We start from the raw sequence: 17,883 nt of genomic DNA on the forward strand, positions 1-17,883 counted from the left end.
CTCAAAAATAAGAAACCGAACAATCTTAAGAGTCACTATCTAGGACCTAATAACCCAGAGTAAACTATGTAACTTCATAGCATCGCTCACGCAATCTCTCACTCAAAGATAGACTTGTACCCTACCATGTGCACTTGTGGGATATTTTTTCCACCACGTCATCATACATACAAACATCCCTAGATTTTTAGCACTCATTGGAAACATCCTCTTGATCAATTGGGTTGGGTTCACACGACACACCTTGTGGACTCGACTACTATACACAATTGTCCACTTGTCAATACATGCCCCATGGGCACCACATTAAACATGTGAGGCCGTCTCCAAGTCACCCACAGTGCCAAATCTACAAATTGAATTTGTGACCCCAGAGAATGTTGGCCACACCCAATTGTAACTCTAAATTTTAGTTGTGATGGAGGCAGACACCCCACCCATCCGGCTCCTCAAAAGGTGGTCGGCATCATGGGGAAGAATATACCCCCTTAAAAAACTTAGCCTTAGCCTAGGTACCTTCCTTGTGTAGCTATGTATTTAGCACATCATTATTGAGAACAACTATTTTTTGGGAGAAGAGGAAGTAAGGGGCAGAGGGGGGAAGAGAAGGACTCATCCACTTCCAGAACAAGTGATGTGATTGGGATAAGCCTACCATGAAATGGGTTTTATTTCAATCAAAGAAAAAGGTATGTCAAAGAGAGTGAGAGAGGTTCATTGACATCTACAAAGGCCGAATATGACCTATGGGACCTTATATAAAGCATACACCATCTAAAGTTATAAAGCTAAACAATTATAAGGTGGAAAAGAAAATTCATAAATGTTTGGAGCCAAGCTTACGTGTATTCCTTTGATGTTTGAGGTTGGGTGTCCAAGAGTTTTGGCTTTCTGAATTTCAAGATGAGAGTTTGCCCCTCATAAAGCAAACCCATTTTCCTCCTTTCCATGCTTGTGTGACCTTTTCTAGCTCAGCTTCTTTATTTATGTTTAAGTTGTGTCGATATGTAAGCTCCTCTAAGATCCACGGCGGATGAATGCCTTTAGCTTTTTAGGAAAATTATTCGCCTTTCCTCTCATATCAAAAGCGATAATAACATGGTCCTTACAAAGCTTAGTACGCTTGATAATGTTTACATCACATTTGTGAGCTTTGTGGAAATAGGTACATTCTCCCATAGAGTGGTGCTTTTCCTGCCATCGGCATTGACTCCTCCCACTCTAGCATAGGTGCTCTGATAGGATATTGTAGGCATATGCTCAGTTATGGTAGTGCTATGTGTGAACAGGGCTTAACCAAGGACACTTTTTCCCATATGGTTTTTCCCCTTGGACATCAAGTGTAAAAGGACACTCTAACATATAATATTTTGTACTTCTATATTATATGGATGTGGCACACATGCAAGGGTTGACTTGCATTTTGTGGATACCACACTTTTGGCTCTCTCTCTCTCTCATTTTTATGTGTGTGAGCTTCTCTATCCTGCACCTAACCCTAATGTGCAGGTTTGTGTGTTTGAGAGTGTGAGTCCAACACCAACAATTGGTATCAGAGCTGGGAGCTGGCCCTAGAATTCTGCATGTGGAGAAGCAGCAGCAAGCCTGCGAATTTTCGTCGACGATTTTCGTCGACAGACTGTGGCTTTTCCGTCGCCGGACTGTTTGTGACGTTTTTCGTGTCGCTACACAGGTTCCGTCCGCCAGTTCCGGCCACCAACAGCCGGCGGCACTAGTGGGGAGTCCACCACCGCCGCTCAGCTCGTAGGCGGCACCGCCCTCTCCAGCCGGCGGCGGCGATAGTCCAGCCGACAGCGATAGTGTAGCCAAATCCACCACCGCCCAGAAGCGCCTGCCTTCCGTCATCGTTGCTCCGTTTCCGCTGGTCCGTCCCTCCCGGCCTTCGCTACTCCCTTTCGGCCCGCCCACAGCCATGGACTGTCGTCGTCTTCGTTGCTCAATACTGGCCGCCGCGCCCAGAGCCGACTCCCTTGCGTACCCACCAGCGACTCCCGTGCTCGTCCTGCGCCCACCACCTCTAGCGCATGCCCAATTAACGGCTCCCGCCCGTTCCGGCTTGCTTGCGACCTCCGTCTGCACAAGCGCGCTCGCCCTGCACCTACCGCCTCCGTCCATAGGTGCTTGGTTTGCTTGCAGGTATATTTTGTTGACATGGCACAGAATGCTACAGATGTATTTGGTGTGCTCACCCAGGAGGACAAGTTGGATGGATCTAACTACTCCCTCTGGAGTTTCATGATCCGTAATTTGCTTGCAGGTATATTTTGTTGACATGGCACAGAATGCTACAAATGTATTTGGTGTGCTCACCCAGGAGGACAAGTTGGATGGATCTAACTACTCCCTCTGGAGTTTCATGATCCGTAATTTGCTGGTAGCCAAAGGGCTTTGGGGCATCGTGTGTGGTGATGACACACCCATACAGCCAGCCACGCCTCAAAGGGAAGGTGCTCAAAGAGCTCCTGATGTAGAACCTGCTCCCACACAAGAGCAGAAGAGATGGGACTCTAGAGCTGCACAGGCCATGTCATTGATAGCCCTTTCAGTGAAAAGGACTATTATTCCGCACATTCGTTCTTGCAAGACATCGAAGCTTGCATGGGACACATTGGAAGCAATGTATCAGGTACGCAACGAGGCAAGAGTTGCCTATTTGAAGAGGCAATTGGATCTTCTTTCTATGGATGAGGGTGACTCCATGGCAGATCATCTCACCAAAGTGAAAGATTTGCAGGAACAATTGCTCAACATTGATGAGGTTATCCCAGACAGACAGATGGTCACCAACACTCTTCATTCTTTACCACCTTCCTACTTGGGCTTTCACACCTCTCTCAACCTCTCAATGAGAGGAGGTGGTGATCCCGTCACTTTTGAAGAGCTCGTGGGTTTACTCTTGCAGGAAGAGCAAACAAGAGCAAACTTATCGAGCAAACAAGAGCAAACTTATCGAGCAACCGTGGTGGAGACAAGGTATTTACAGAGCCAAAGATAAGGGTAAAGCAAAGAGCTTTAAGCATGGGGGACAACAGTCTAGCAAGGCTGGTCATGGACAGCCCTCTTCTAGTGGTGAAAAGTATGACAAAGGGGATGCAAACAAGCCCAAAAAGAAGGGCAAATGTCACTACTACCATAAGCCTGGACACTACATCAGTGATGTAGGAAGCGGATTGCAAAAGAGAAAAGGAAAGAAGCAGGCAATGCAGTAGCAGACTCTTCTGATGACAAAGCACAGCAATCAGCTAATGTAATCCAAGAAGAGTACACCTTTTTGGTCACATGCACTAGTGGCACACCAACTGCTTCAGACACTGATATGTCTTGCATTGCATCTGACAGACAGAATGCATCATGGTATTTTGATAGTGGTGCTTCGAGCCACATCACTTCATGCAAAGATGTATTTCAGCACTTGGTTTATGCTTCAAATGGCCGCTAATCCAATATTTCATGCACGTACCAAGCACATTGAGATTCATTATCACTATGTCAAAGAGAGGCTACATGCAGGGGAGATCAGTTTATCTTACTGCCCTACACATGATAATGTTGCAGATCTATTCACAAAGGCTTTACCTCGAGAAAAGTTTGAAGCTTTCCGCAAAGCTTTGGGCTTACTCTCATACAGAGAGTGACCTACTACCTTGTACAGGTTCACACTTCCACTACAGGGGGGATTTGTAGGCATATGCTCACTTATGGTAGTGCTATGTGTGAACAAGGCTTAACCAAGGGCACTTTTTCCCAAGTGGTTTTTCCCCTTGGACATCAAGTGTGAAAGGACACTCTAACATATAATATTTTGTACTTCTATATTATATGGATGTGGCACACATGCAAGGGTTGACTTGCATTTTGTGGATACCACAGTTTTGGCTCTCTCTCTCTCTCTCTCTCTCTCTCTCTCTCTCTCTCTCTCTCTCTCTCTCTCTCTCATTTTTTTGTGTGTGAGCTTCTCTATCCTGCACCTAACCCTAATGTGCAGGTTTGTGTGTGTGAATGTGTGAGTCCAACACCAACAGATATAGTAGCTTCTAGGAGTTGCATTATAAGCCTATGGGAATCACCACGTTGTTGGATTAAAGGGTGTTACTTGCATGAGCACCTTAAAGAATAGCTTTGGTCACACGGTTTCCCACTCTGATGAGATCTTCATAATCTGTTATAGAAATTTGTGCCAATATATCTTTGTTAGAATGGTTTGCATGTATTGGAAAGGGTGGTGGGTTTATCTCAGTGTAGTTCGCTTTCGTTGGCTTCATGATCGACTTGGGGGTGAATGTGTCAATGGGAAAATCATGATGGAAAGAAGAAGACTCTATGTTAGTAGGTTCCTCAATGCTAGTGGGTTCAGGGGCTGGCTCATGAGAGGGAAGAAGCTTGGAGGATGGAGACCATTAAGGGGATAGGTATAATAATAAGCATTTTCCCCCTCCTTATCTTCATTAAGAGTCTGGGGTGGAGGGGGCTTAGTGGTATTAATCAATGAATTTAGCTCTTCATGAGTACTGATAACAAGATATTCAATATGCTCATATGCCATAGATATCAAAATTTTCTCTAGATGATTATAGATTTTACGATAAAGCTTTAGGATACCATTAGGATGGTATAGTGTACTCTCATGTAGCTTACGTACTTGTAGCTATCGTGAGGCCTCTATCATTCCCTGAGTTTAAAACCAAGCAAATGAGTTAGTGAGAATTTCAAAATTGGGGGGAGTGGAGGGAAGAAAGGTTAGGAAGCATAACGAGCCTAAGCATGTCTTCAATTTCATCCAAAATGGTAGAGTTCATTGGTACTCTACACCATGATATAAAGTTAAGTACTATTGGGTGTACAACATAAGTATATATGGTCATATAAATATAAATATACACCATGATATAAAGTTAAGTACTATTGGGTGTACAACATAAGTATATATGGTCATATAATTTGTAATATAAATATCATTATGAAAAATGTCATTAATCATGGTTAGGTCAACATCTTTATCAAAATTTTGTTGGACTAAAGCAATGTCCCCCTTAGTCAGATCCTCACTAATTTTTAGGTCATAATGTAAGAAGAAGAGGATTAGTGTAGAAAAGAAAAGTGTTAAAGTTTGAGGAGGAGCCCAAGGAATCACTGGCAACAACAAAGCTAATTGTGAAGCTTACTCCACAAGCAAGTTGCTTCATGTGAGCATTCGACTATTTAGCTTATGGCTTGAGTTTGCTAGCTTTGTTGCTCCAATTGGGATATCCTTTGATCTATTTCTATTAATAATGTTGTAAAATAGCCACTTCTCTTGTATCCCTTCCATGCAAAAAAGTTAATAATATCTTGTAGTGGCTTCCTATGCTACTTTGGCCTATTCCTTGAGCTTCAATAGTGTTTGTTGAAGTGCTTCATGCTTCGTTTGTAGCTTTGTCTTTACTTCATGGATGGAGGCTATGAGGTGTGACACCACCTGCTGGTGGTGGTTGATAAGCCATCTCCCATTGCTCCTTGTTTACCTTGATCTCGACATTATTGTAAGATACCTCTTATACCCTTCCTTCTTTCGAGGTAAGTAACACCCTAAGCTTTCTATGAAGATCGCCTAATTAGGAGCCAATCCTTGACTATCTGATATACGAATATAGTCATGGCCTTGGGGGTCTTACCTATATTTTTCTTGGAAAGCAGTTGACTAATTGGGTCCACCCTACCATCCACTTTCCAGATTTGGAATACGGTCATACATGAGGTTTTTAATGGCCAAGCACGTTGTTAATACATATGCATCACATAACAAGGTTCCTTAATTTAATTCCCTTCATTGGAAAACAACATAATTTGGAAAACATCCCTTGGTCCCCTCATTCACCTACAATAACTTAAAACCTATCAATCTCAGGTTTGCAACCCCAAAAAGTAGGTAGTTCCCCAACTCCGTACATAGTCAAGAGTTGGTTGCCCTAGGTGGGGGAATAGCCAATGGCCCCAAACGGATCACTTTGGAATAGTTATCCCCAGGAGAACATGTCCCTTGGTTTATTTAATAGTAATTTTAGAATATATTATCGATCTTTGCCATAATCTTACATCCATATTTCATGCAATAATCCATGCAATAAACATTCTCACATCAGAAAAATAACCTTTGCTATCCTCTCTTTATTTAGTCAAAAATTCCCTAGCTAAATGCATTAAACAATCCTTTCTTAATCAAAAACTTCTAGGTATTGGTCCCACTTACATGACGAGGTGGAGGCCCAATAATCACAGTACGAGGAGGTGAGATGGCCCTCCACTTCCTTGGGAGTGATTTGCAACTATCATCACTTGAGGTCCCATTGTTACCTCGGCACGATTATCCGTTCTTGGATGACCCCTCTCACCTCGCTCCACATGCACATCACCACAAGACATTCTCTACGGATAGAGGCTGGATGCTTTCTCATCTGGGCATGGATCTCCTCTCAAGAGTGACTAATTTTTTGCAGGGAACCCTCTTACTTACAAAAGGAATACTCAACCACTAAACTATAAACACTTTTGATATATGCAGTGAGAATTAAATACTCAATTTTACGGGGTTTAGATAAAAGGAAATTAATTTAAAAGGGGCCTTTTTCCTATACTATCCTATATGTGAAGAGAGAGAGAGAGGAAGTGATATCACACACACACACACACACACACACACACACACACACACACTGAGGGAGCGGTTGTTTATCTCCTTCATCCTCTTGTCTTGTTTTGGCTTCTCGAGGGCTTGCTCTAACTGGTGTCATGTCTTCATTCATGGCCCCTTCTTCTTCTCTTGCTCCATACCTACCAAAATTTCCTTTTTAGTCAGTATGTCTACTTCCTCCAAATCCTCCAAGACATCCTCTTGATGTACTTTTGTTGGTTTTGTTTTAAGACCTCCTTTCATGGGGGGAGAAGTGTCCCTGTAATGTGGCTAAGCACCTTGGTGATGAGGAGGTACGGGTTGACTACGTTGTTATGATATTATGGTAGATAGGTGTAGAGCTCCTTGTGTAATTAGTATGCCTTGCCGTCCCTCAAGTTCGTAGGAATATTTTATAGTTTATGGAGGTCAATCCTATTGTACCTATCTATCGCTGCTTTGATCCGCATAATCGTTAACACTGTTCATCTAATCAATTCATCTACTCTCTCTTTTATATTTGTGTACTCCACCTTGTTGTTGTTGTGAACACTTGCCCCTTAAGCATATTGTCGAAAGGAAAGTCCTTCTTTTCCACATGGTGGAAATGGGTACAGGTGGAAGGGGGTAGCTACATTGCTTGTCAAATGTCATCCTCCCTAATCATGACTCTCCTTGTGTTATCGTCAAGCATAGTGACTTCACTAGTCTTGGTTCTCTTGTCACAAGTCTTAATAAGTTTTCCTTCACTTCCGGTGTCTCCAAGGAGAGCATGCATTTTTCATATTCGTACAGGAAGTATACTTTCCCCTTAGGTCTTGTTCCTTAAGTAGGGACCAAGGTGGGTCAGCTTTTAAGCCCAAGAGACTTTCTTCTAGCCTTTCTTCTTTATTGGGGTAGCACTAGTGCCTCCAGAAGCTTCTAGTTTCAAGGATGGGTAATCAGAATCCTCGTACTCCTTTAAGGGGGGAGCCATGTTAGCCTTCACTGGTCGATAGGGGACTCCTCATTGCTTTTTGTATGCCTTTTTTTGGGGCTTTTTAAGTGCATGAATGTTATATATAGATGTTAGGGCAGCTTTCTTGATATCTAGATTGGATTTTAGTCTCATTTTTCACGATCATGAATATCTGGAGATATTCATGCCAAAAAAATGGTAAGTAATTATTAGTAAAATCATGTTATAATGGTTCAGAGATGTGTGTAGACGATGAATTACGTGCATGGGAACCATTTGTGAGAACTTATGGTAACATGAAAAATGAGTCCGGTTTTTCACAATCGTGAATATCTAAGATATTCACGCCCAAAAAATGTTAGTGATTGATTGATATTGAGAACTTGTTAGGATGATTCAGTTAGCTTTGGGAACATGTAATTAGTAGAAAACATTGTATTCTTCTAGCATGAAAAACCAGGCTACTCTTTTCAGTCATGAATATCAAGAGATATTCACACTAGAAAAATGGTTACTATTAAACAGACTTTGATGCATTTTAATTACACTGGTTATGTCTATGAAGGAATAGAGTTAAACATAGATACAATGTTAGAAATTTTTGGGCATAAAAAACCAGATTGGTTTTCATGTATGATTTTGATAGAGAAAATCACAACAAAGAAAGGTTAACTATGTCATTACTTGTATCAAACCATTAATTAGGGTTAGGAACACAAACCATACCCCAACAGCTCCAAAAAGTCTTAAAAATCATTAAAAAAGCAAGCCAAACTAACTCTCGCATAGGGGACATGAGCCAATAGTCCCACGCAAAAAAGATGCGAGTCCGTTCTGGCCACATGAGCCTATAGATGTGAGCATGGAAATATGAGCTGTGTGAGGTTAGACACGTAAGAGCCATAAGTTTGGACATTTGAGCCTGTTAGACGTGAGCTTGAAGACATGAGTGTAGAGGTAGGTATACCTAATATAGTACGGTCTAGTTATTACTCTGCCACCATAACTCGTATATAGATATACCTATGTCTAGAGATATACCTACCTCTAGAGGTGAGTCTACAGGTAGGTATACCTAATATAGTACGGACCAATTATTACTGCCACCATAAAGACTCATATGGATATATCTACACATGTCCTTGGAAGATTTCTTATCACCCAATCCGTACTAGCTATAAATTCCAAGGAAAATTCTTGTCGTTTGTTATTATTAGGGAATTAAAGTACCTAATAAGTATACACTAACCCTATCTTCATAGGCCAAATTCCTAGATTTCTATGCTTCAAATACGCTAGTTCATATAAAAAAGATGTAAGTCTGCACACATGAGCCTGGACACGTGAGCCTAGAGGTGTGAACCTGGACACGTGAACCTATATACATGAACCTCTGGATACGCGAGCCTAGAGATGTGAGTCAATCTCTTCTAGATAAAAAGGGATCCATCATCATAAGAATACTTAAAATGAGGAGTCCAATTGTTGTCTCCAAAGTATTCTTATGATGATGTGTAGTGCTTCTAGAAAAAGAGGTATCCAACATCATAAGAAAACTTTAAAGTATTCTTATGATGATGTGTAGTGTATTCTGGAAAAAGAGGTATCCACCATCATAAGAATACTCAAAATGAGGAGTCTGGCCGGTCTAATCTTCCTACTACTATTGTTAGCTCTTTGTCATCATAGGTACTATACTTACTTTCGGCCGGTCTAATCTTCCTACTCTCATAAGCAATAGGATGATCATCATGCATAAGTATTGTACCTATGCCATAGCCACTACATCAGTGAGACTAAGGTAAAGAAAGGTCTCGTAAAATCAGGCAATTGAAAAATATGAGTATGTGTGAGTGTGTATTTTAATGCATTGAATGCTCTTTCTTGCCCATCATTCCATATTGTTATGGCTTGCACCCCTTTGTAAGATTGCAAAAAAATCAAGTCATGCTTACCTTAACCTATTGTGGGGACTTACTGATTCACGAGCTCGTATCTCTCATTTGAAGAGTCCAAGCTCCACTAGTTGGTGCTAGCTTCTTCCCCTCCAAATCCCACTCCACAAGGAGCTCCGCATATACACCTCCAAGAGATATCACTCCTCTCACTCTTGCTCACTTTTACATAATGGATAAGAGGCACATGTACAAAGAATCATGCACACTACTCTCAACTCTCTTGCTCATTCAAGACTAGAGCACACGAAAGCAAGTAGATAGTAAGATTCAATTGGCGCACAAAGAGGAATTTTCCTTTAATTATGAGAAAAAGTTACTTACATACATCTAGCCCTTATTCACACTTGGGTGCCCAAAACTTGTAATGAGGTTGGTCATTAGCCAACTTTTCTCATAATACAACATTTTATAGTGCCATTCATGACACTTAGTCTTCAATATAAGCAAAGTCTACCCCATTGTTGTTGACCTTATCTAGCTCTGGCAGATTTCTTTGCAATCCATGTGCTTTTTACTGAAATATATGGTGGGTCTTTTCCCTTTTGGTAACTACAAAGCATCCCCTATATGAGCTATTATGTGACCAAGAGAGGCACTTTTTTTCCACCAGGATGGGTTATCGTACCCCTTTTGGTACCCTAATCATATGACTCTACAAGCGTTTAGTATTGACATGGCACAATCAATTGCTTCGACATATCCTTTCAGCCCCACCTGCTCCAGCTTTTCTTGGGCATCCTCGTCCTTAAGCATCTACAGTGGTATTGGAAATACACTTTTTTTTTGCACCTTTTCCTCATCCAACGATATGCTGCCTTGCACCTTGTTAATATAATCCCCAAGATATGTAATCTTTTACTTGATGGGATTTTGTTAGGATTTTTGTTATATTCGGCTCTTATCCTCGGTAGATGCAATCATACTCAAATGCCATCTTGTTACAGCAATAGTTCAATCTCTTAAGTTACAGAGGCTGGTAGGATCTCCCCCCTTCTTGTGTTTAGGTGTTTGATGTTGGGATGCACATGCCATAATACATTATGTGCAGAAGGGTTTTTGCTTGGTCATGATGGTGGATCACAAACCTTGCAATACCAAGACCCAATTAGAGCTCCCGAGCTAAGGTATCAGAAAAAAGGAGCAATTACTAACTTTTTAAGAAAAATCACATGCTCCCACCAGCATGTTTATCCAAGAAATATATATATATTGTTAAATTACGTACTTTTTACATTGCAAGAAAAAAACATTGATATTACATGATGGCTAGAGAACAAGCACAACTGAATATTAGGCGTTACATGTAAGGGTGGCATGGAGAGAGATTGGTGGATTTAAGACACGTGAATGTAGGCATATGTAAAGGAGATCATGTCCATGTAAGAGACTCCTCTTCATGCACTTAATCAACAAAAGTAGGAAGGACAAGGAGTTCATAGGTCTGTAAAGGAGATTATCCCTGGATACATAGTAGGATATACTTAGATAATGTTGCTGAAAAAAGCATAAGAAATAGCTTTTAAACTTTTCCAATTATAGGTCTAGATCTTTATTTTTTAAATTTCATAGTAAATCATGTTTTTTGTAAGATTTAACCCATACAAAGTGCTCAAATGCAATCTTCCCTTCGATTTGAGTGGCTGGATGACTATATTTGGACATTAGATGTGAGAGTTATGGCAATTTTGAAAAGTTGTCCCAAGTACTTTCCCCAGCGAAAGTACTTGGGCTTGCTTTCTTTCACACTAAGTTATTGTAGTTCATGTGCATGCAGAGGAGATCTTAGTATCTTAGGGACTCCTCCTTAAGTACTTTCCCTAAGGGGGAAGTAGAGAGGAAAAGGAGGTCATGGTAATGTAATGGAGAACATAGCCATGCTAGGGACTCTTCCCTAGGTACTATCTACAAGTAAATAGGAAGGATATGGAGGTCATGTGTGCTTGTAGAGGAGGTCATGCCAAGAAATTCTACTGAACATGTATCCTCACTAACCCTTTTTTTAGTATGTTGTATAATTTCTTGGATAAATATATAAATTAATGCATGTGGAAAATTATAGCTTGGTATTTTTAACTCGGAGGTTTTAGCTCGATAAATGCACATACCCCTTCACATGCACCCACCCCCACACTCATATACTCTTACACATACAGACACTCCACATTCACATTTGCATGCCCACTCACCTTTGCACTTTGTGAACACACGTCACACTTCGATGTGCACATGTGTACATTCACACCTTCATACACACCACCTGTGCATGCACACGCTCTTGCATTGCACACCTACATTTGTGTACACGTGCATGCACCCCACATTCGTTATTCGTGCACCACAACCCCATATGCACAGCTCCCACACTTGCACCCCATCCACATTTGCATGCGCACGCGTGTGCTCATACCCTTGTACTTCGTGTACGCATATCATCATCAACGCTCACATAGGTGCACACACTGGTACACATGTGCCCCTATCCGTGTGCACAAAGCCCTCGCCCCCTTTTCAACACAATAAAATCCACCCCATTTTAACCTAAACAATATATATGTGTAAGTGTGTGTGTGTGTATGTGTGTGTAAACACAACAACAAAAGAAATAAAAAATAATCCCCTCCTCCCCTTTTTTATTTTGTCGATTTTCTTATATTTTTCATATTTTTAATTACTATAAAAAAGAAAAAAGAAAACAAAGACCTGTAATGAATGGGGCTTAGGTTTGAACATAAGGGGAGCCCATGGGCATGGATATGACCGGGCAAGTATGGGGCCCAACATTAATAAGTGTGAAAAGGTGGGCATGTATATAAGTGAACAAATTGTAATTAGGGACATCTTATCATTTTGACTCATCAAATCATACTTCTTGGAGCTTCAAGCTTCTATGGCTATGGTGGTACTCCCTTGAGTGCATGTGGTACTCCATTATGAGTGCATTCTCTTTCTTTCTCTCCCCATCATTACAAGACCTCCCTTTAGGCTATATTTTTATTTTATTAATTAATTAATTAAAATAATAATAATATTAGTATTTTTATTATTAAAAGCCACAAAAAATAAATACCCCAATAAAAAAGAGCAAAAAAATAAAAAATAAAACCAAAAAATTAGGTTCGCCGCCCCTCACCCAGACGCAAGTAACGTGCAAAGTCCAATGATGATTAAAGGACATTTTGGCTCCATTAGGTTGTTAAAAAATCATTTTCTCCTCGTTTTATTACGATTAAGTGTTAAACAACAATTCATTTCATGCGCATGTTGCCGCCCCCCTCGCCTGTAAATAACTAAATCATGCTTCTCTGTATGTCTTATTGTTTTTTAGGCCAGAAGTATGGAGGAGAATGGTGAGGCAGACATAAGAAAATTTGGACGAAGTAATGGGGATCCATGGTGCAAGGGAATAAGCCATGAAAGGTGAGGAAACCTTAGCTCTGCAGAAAACAGTGGCAAGGACAATAAGGAGAAGCCAACTCTGTCTTGAAAAACCACACTTGGGACCTTGTAGATCGTCCTCAAAGACGTAAGTCGAAAGAAACCCGACTTTGGACCTTGTAGATCGTCCTCAAAGACGTATGTCGAAAGAAACATGGCTTAAGGGACCAAGTGAGCAAGTAGAGAGCTAGCTAATAACACTAGTAACACCATTGCTGGACATACCAGCTCGCAAGAGGAAGTTGATTAAGCGCTTCTGAGATTTTGTTGAGAAGGAGAAGGTCAAAAAGTTCAAGGTAGAAAAGGGTTCTGGCACTTGTCTCTTCAAGCTTTCAATGCCTAAAGGGAGTGATGAGTTAGTGTAGCTCCTTTCACAAACTAATTTATGGCAGGTGTGAACAAAGTAATCAAGAACTAGGTCCCCCTCCATGGTGAAAGTTCCAAGCAACCACCTGCAAAGTGAAAGATACATTCCCTACCATCTTGAACATGATTTCACAAATTCAAATTATAAAAAATCCCTTTCTTGTTTCATACCTTTCTTGTTTCTTATCTCTCAGCTCGACCTTGTAGAGGCTTACGGTCCCTACCCATTATCAGATTGGGTTCTTTCATTTTGCAGTATTCACATTCTAAAACAGCAATGGAATGTGGCCCAAAACCTTTCCCATCCACTGCATCATTTCCATTCTCTCGGATATATTGTGGGCTATATCTACTTGGTGGATTGCGTATAAACACTCCAATAAGTATAATGGGCACCTACCCCACAATTACAAGTTAGACATTTTTGTTCAAACCATTGAAAAAACTATTATATACTTATATGTAAACATAGTTTGTGTAGGTCACCTCCTCAGTTCCATCATCATCAATCTGATGGTAAGCTCCTTGCATCTCTAGATACAATGTCTGTTGGAGAGAGAGATTGTGAGATTTCGTGACCTCAACAATGGTTGGAAGATGATTAGGATTGCTTGCTATGACAAATGTCGCATTATCTTTTAAAAACTCATTGGCTAACACACATGTTGCAACCACAAGGTCCTTCGTCCAAGCATTCCATCTAGGCACAATGGGATAATCTGGATCCACAACCAATGATGTAGGGAAATCTGCCCACACTTAAGGGCATCCCTTAACTACCATGGTCGAATGAACAATACTCCCATACTTGTTGAGACCCCCAATAAACATTGCCATATGTGTGGCCCTCCTACAAACAATCATGAAATGTCAAGGTCAATCATTATGGGTTTTAGAAGACACAAAGAAATGATCTATTTGTTTGAATAATTGATAGACTCACAATGGACTAGATCCTCCAAGAATTGTGTCGGCCACATACACTATGCTTTCTTCTATCACCATATGTCGTGGATGAATATCTTGAGATGTTGTTTTAAATCAAAATAGAATATTAAAAACCCAAGAAAAGAGCGTTGCATGAAACTTGCAATGATTAAAATATTCTTAGAAAGAGAATAACATACTAGATGGAGGACCAGCAGAACTAGCTGTATCCCTATTGGAGCGCAATGCTCGAGATCTCGATTGTCTTTTTGTCGAATGCCTAGATTCGGAGTGCACGTCATCTCCCTTCTCTGATGGGCCAAATTCTGATGGAGACTCCTCTCTATCTTCTTCACTACTTGACTCCCCTTGTTGGCCTTTCCCCTTCCTCTTTTGAGTTTTTACCTTTTTTGTTGGAGGCCTCTTACCCTTTTGGAGCTTTTCTGGTGCTTGCTCTTTGCCTTGGCCTTGTGACACACGTGATTTTGCTTTATCTTTGGAGCTTTTACTTCCATGAAGCCCTACACCAATACTTGTCATTATTACATGATGTCAATATGCATTGTTGTAAAGAAATGAATACTACTTCACTTGTTCACAAATCTCTCTTCGGGTGGATATGTGTTGTTTTCATATTCCAGCCACCATGGGCACAATTCCCATTCCTCTGTCCCTGTGAGATCTTCAATCCAAATCTTAGGATAAATGCCTCTCTTCCACCTGACTAGTGACCCATTCTTTGGCTGGATGGTGGAGGGAAGGGACATCAACTTGCTCTTTAAATGTTAGCCACCACCTATTCAAACATATGTCAGCATAAATATAATGTATACATATTCAAAGTACTAATGTATGTTTATTTCATACCTATATAAAACTCGTCGTGCGGTTGACATCATGTGTGGCATAGCATCTACATAATAAGAAGGCTTCATAATAGAAAGCCATGATCCAAACGCATGTGTAAAATGCTTCTTTTTGCACTCCCTAGGTAAGTCAAGAATGGTTCAGCTCCAAGATCCACTACATCCTCGTGAGCCTTTTGAACCTCTGTAGACTCACACTCGATATACCAAGAAATATCTTCAATGTTGTTTGTTTGAGGCAATACCAATAAACATATTTACATAAGAAAGACCGGAATGTATGGTCACTATGACCATAACTTGCATCTATCATTGCTTGTTTTCCACCCGCAATTACTTGTATAATCTTTGCCTTCATAATTTAATTAAAATAAAATTATAAGGGTTATGTGCAAGAGAGATATATGCATGTTCTTTCAACCTTATGTATTGGACACTTACTTTCTCTCAGGCAAGATTGAGTGGCCCAAAAGTTGTAACTTGTCCATGGTCAATTGCTGGCCTTTCACGTTCTAATCTTGGTATTTGAAAATTACATCGAAGAATCCCTTTCCATTGGTAGGATTGGAAATGGCCGCCAAGAGATACCCCCTTTCGGTGTGAAAACCTTTTTTACATCCTTCAAATGTGTTTGGTATACCTTCTCTTCTTCTTCTGTGCGATTGCCTCCACCAGGCAATTGATGTGTCCTCGCGTTTAATGCTGTTTTGAACTCCTATTTCACTCAAGCATGAAAGCTTCATATATTAAGATGTGAAGTTTCAAAAGTAAAGTAATTGCTACAAATAGGCAAGAAAAAATAGCATACCTAGAATACAAATTGGCACAACAAGGTCATGGGCACCTTGTACCATCTTGACCTTGGCTTGTGCTTATCACATGCCGTAATGAGTTCAGCCCATTTTCTCTCCTCATCTGTGAGCTTATCGAGTAAGGTGGTTGGGTTGGCAAGCCCAACCTTTACATTAAAAATATATCATGGGCCAACGTTTGAGGCACATGAACGCATGTCACTTTGCTTAAAGTAACTCATACAAGGTCAAAGACTAGCTACACTATAAAATACATGCAATAATTTTTCCCACTCTATAATCAAAGGCAAGATCAAACCAACATAGGTAATGGAAAGAATAGAGTAAATCATTGAGATGGAAAATACTTACTTTTAAATATTGCATTATTCCACATGCAACCACCCTGTGGTTTCCATCCCATACGATAAGTTTCTTGTTATGAAGGTGTTTCCACCTTTATGAATCCATCGTCTGCAAATTACATAAACACATAACATAATCCTCATGTGTAAAAACCACAAAATAAAATAGCATCAATAAAATAAATATAAGGGGATATGCATACCGCCACATTGAAACGATGGGACTGATTTGTCCAAAATCCATTAGCCCATTTTGCTTCTCGAGGGTTAAATTCCACTAGTTGTTCTCTTAGAAAACTCTCTGACACAATAAATTCACCCTGTGTAGGCACATACCCATGTTGATCAAAACTATCCTCGAGCTCTCTTAGATGATCATCCATGGTCCTTATGGCTAGGTTCACCAAAAGCCTACACAATGGTACCCTTGGAAGCCTTTCTTCCTTGTCCACAAAATGCTTGGACAACCAATCTTGAAATAGTTTTGTAGTCACCAAAACTGGCCAAACTCATCTGAAGGCACATCTTGTGTTGGTGGGTCTTCATGAACTAGCCTTTTCCTAGAGCTTTGGGGGGTCATTGAGCCACTAACATGACTATCCACTACGGGTGTGACTAGGCACTTCGGTGCTTTTGGATCCTTCTGGTTGAGAGACATCCACCACATCATGTTGTGTATGAGCCTTCTTAGAACGTGTTTTAGGAGCCATCTTCTACCTCACACACAACAACGCTTGTTAGGCTCTTAAAAGACAAAACACCATGATGATCAAATAAATAAATACTAAGGAAGGCAGAGAGAGAGAGAGAGAGAGAGAGAGAGAGAGAGAGAACCTGGCAAGGGGGAGGGTTTGGAATGGAGGCTATGATGCAATGAAGGAGGTTTGCTCTATATTTCTAAAGAATAATTAAGATTTAAAAAATAAGTAATGATTAAAAATCCTAATCTAAAAGTAATTAGGATTAATAAATAATAATAATGATTTAAAACCCAAAGAAGGATTAATAAAGATTAATAATGATTTCTAATGCAAAACTTGGCAAAAGTTTCATTATCCAACTTGAATAATAACATTTTTATTGCATTATTTGAGTATTTCTTGCATAGCATCTCACATAATAAATTGTTTTCATTTTTTAACAAAATAAAATTATATAAAATATTTTTTTTGTATGTAAAAATAAAGAATAAGATAAGAACAATTGGTTTCAGAGAGTCTTAAATTGAGTGATATTTTTCTAATCAAGGTTATTCTTGGTTGATTATAATCTACAAAATAGTTCAATTTGGACACACCCACTAATTATTTATGCATATTCTTCTTGTTTTTTGTGCCACATAATAACTAATTTATTAATTATATATTTAAGCACATTTTAGTTTTTATTTTTTTAATAACAAATTATTTTTATTTTTTAACAAAATAAAAATAAAGAACTAAGAACAATTGGTTATAGAGAGTCTTAAATTGAGTGATATTTTTCTAATCAAGCTTAATTTTGGTTGATTATAATCTATAAAATAGTTCAATTTTGTACCCATGGACACA

Source organism: Cibotium barometz, chromosome 34 (assembly GCF_041138505.1).
Source record: "Cibotium barometz isolate CiBa-2024 chromosome 34, ASM4113850v1, whole genome shotgun sequence".
Classification (NCBI taxonomy): Eukaryota; Viridiplantae; Streptophyta; class Polypodiopsida; order Cyatheales; family Cibotiaceae; genus Cibotium; species Cibotium barometz.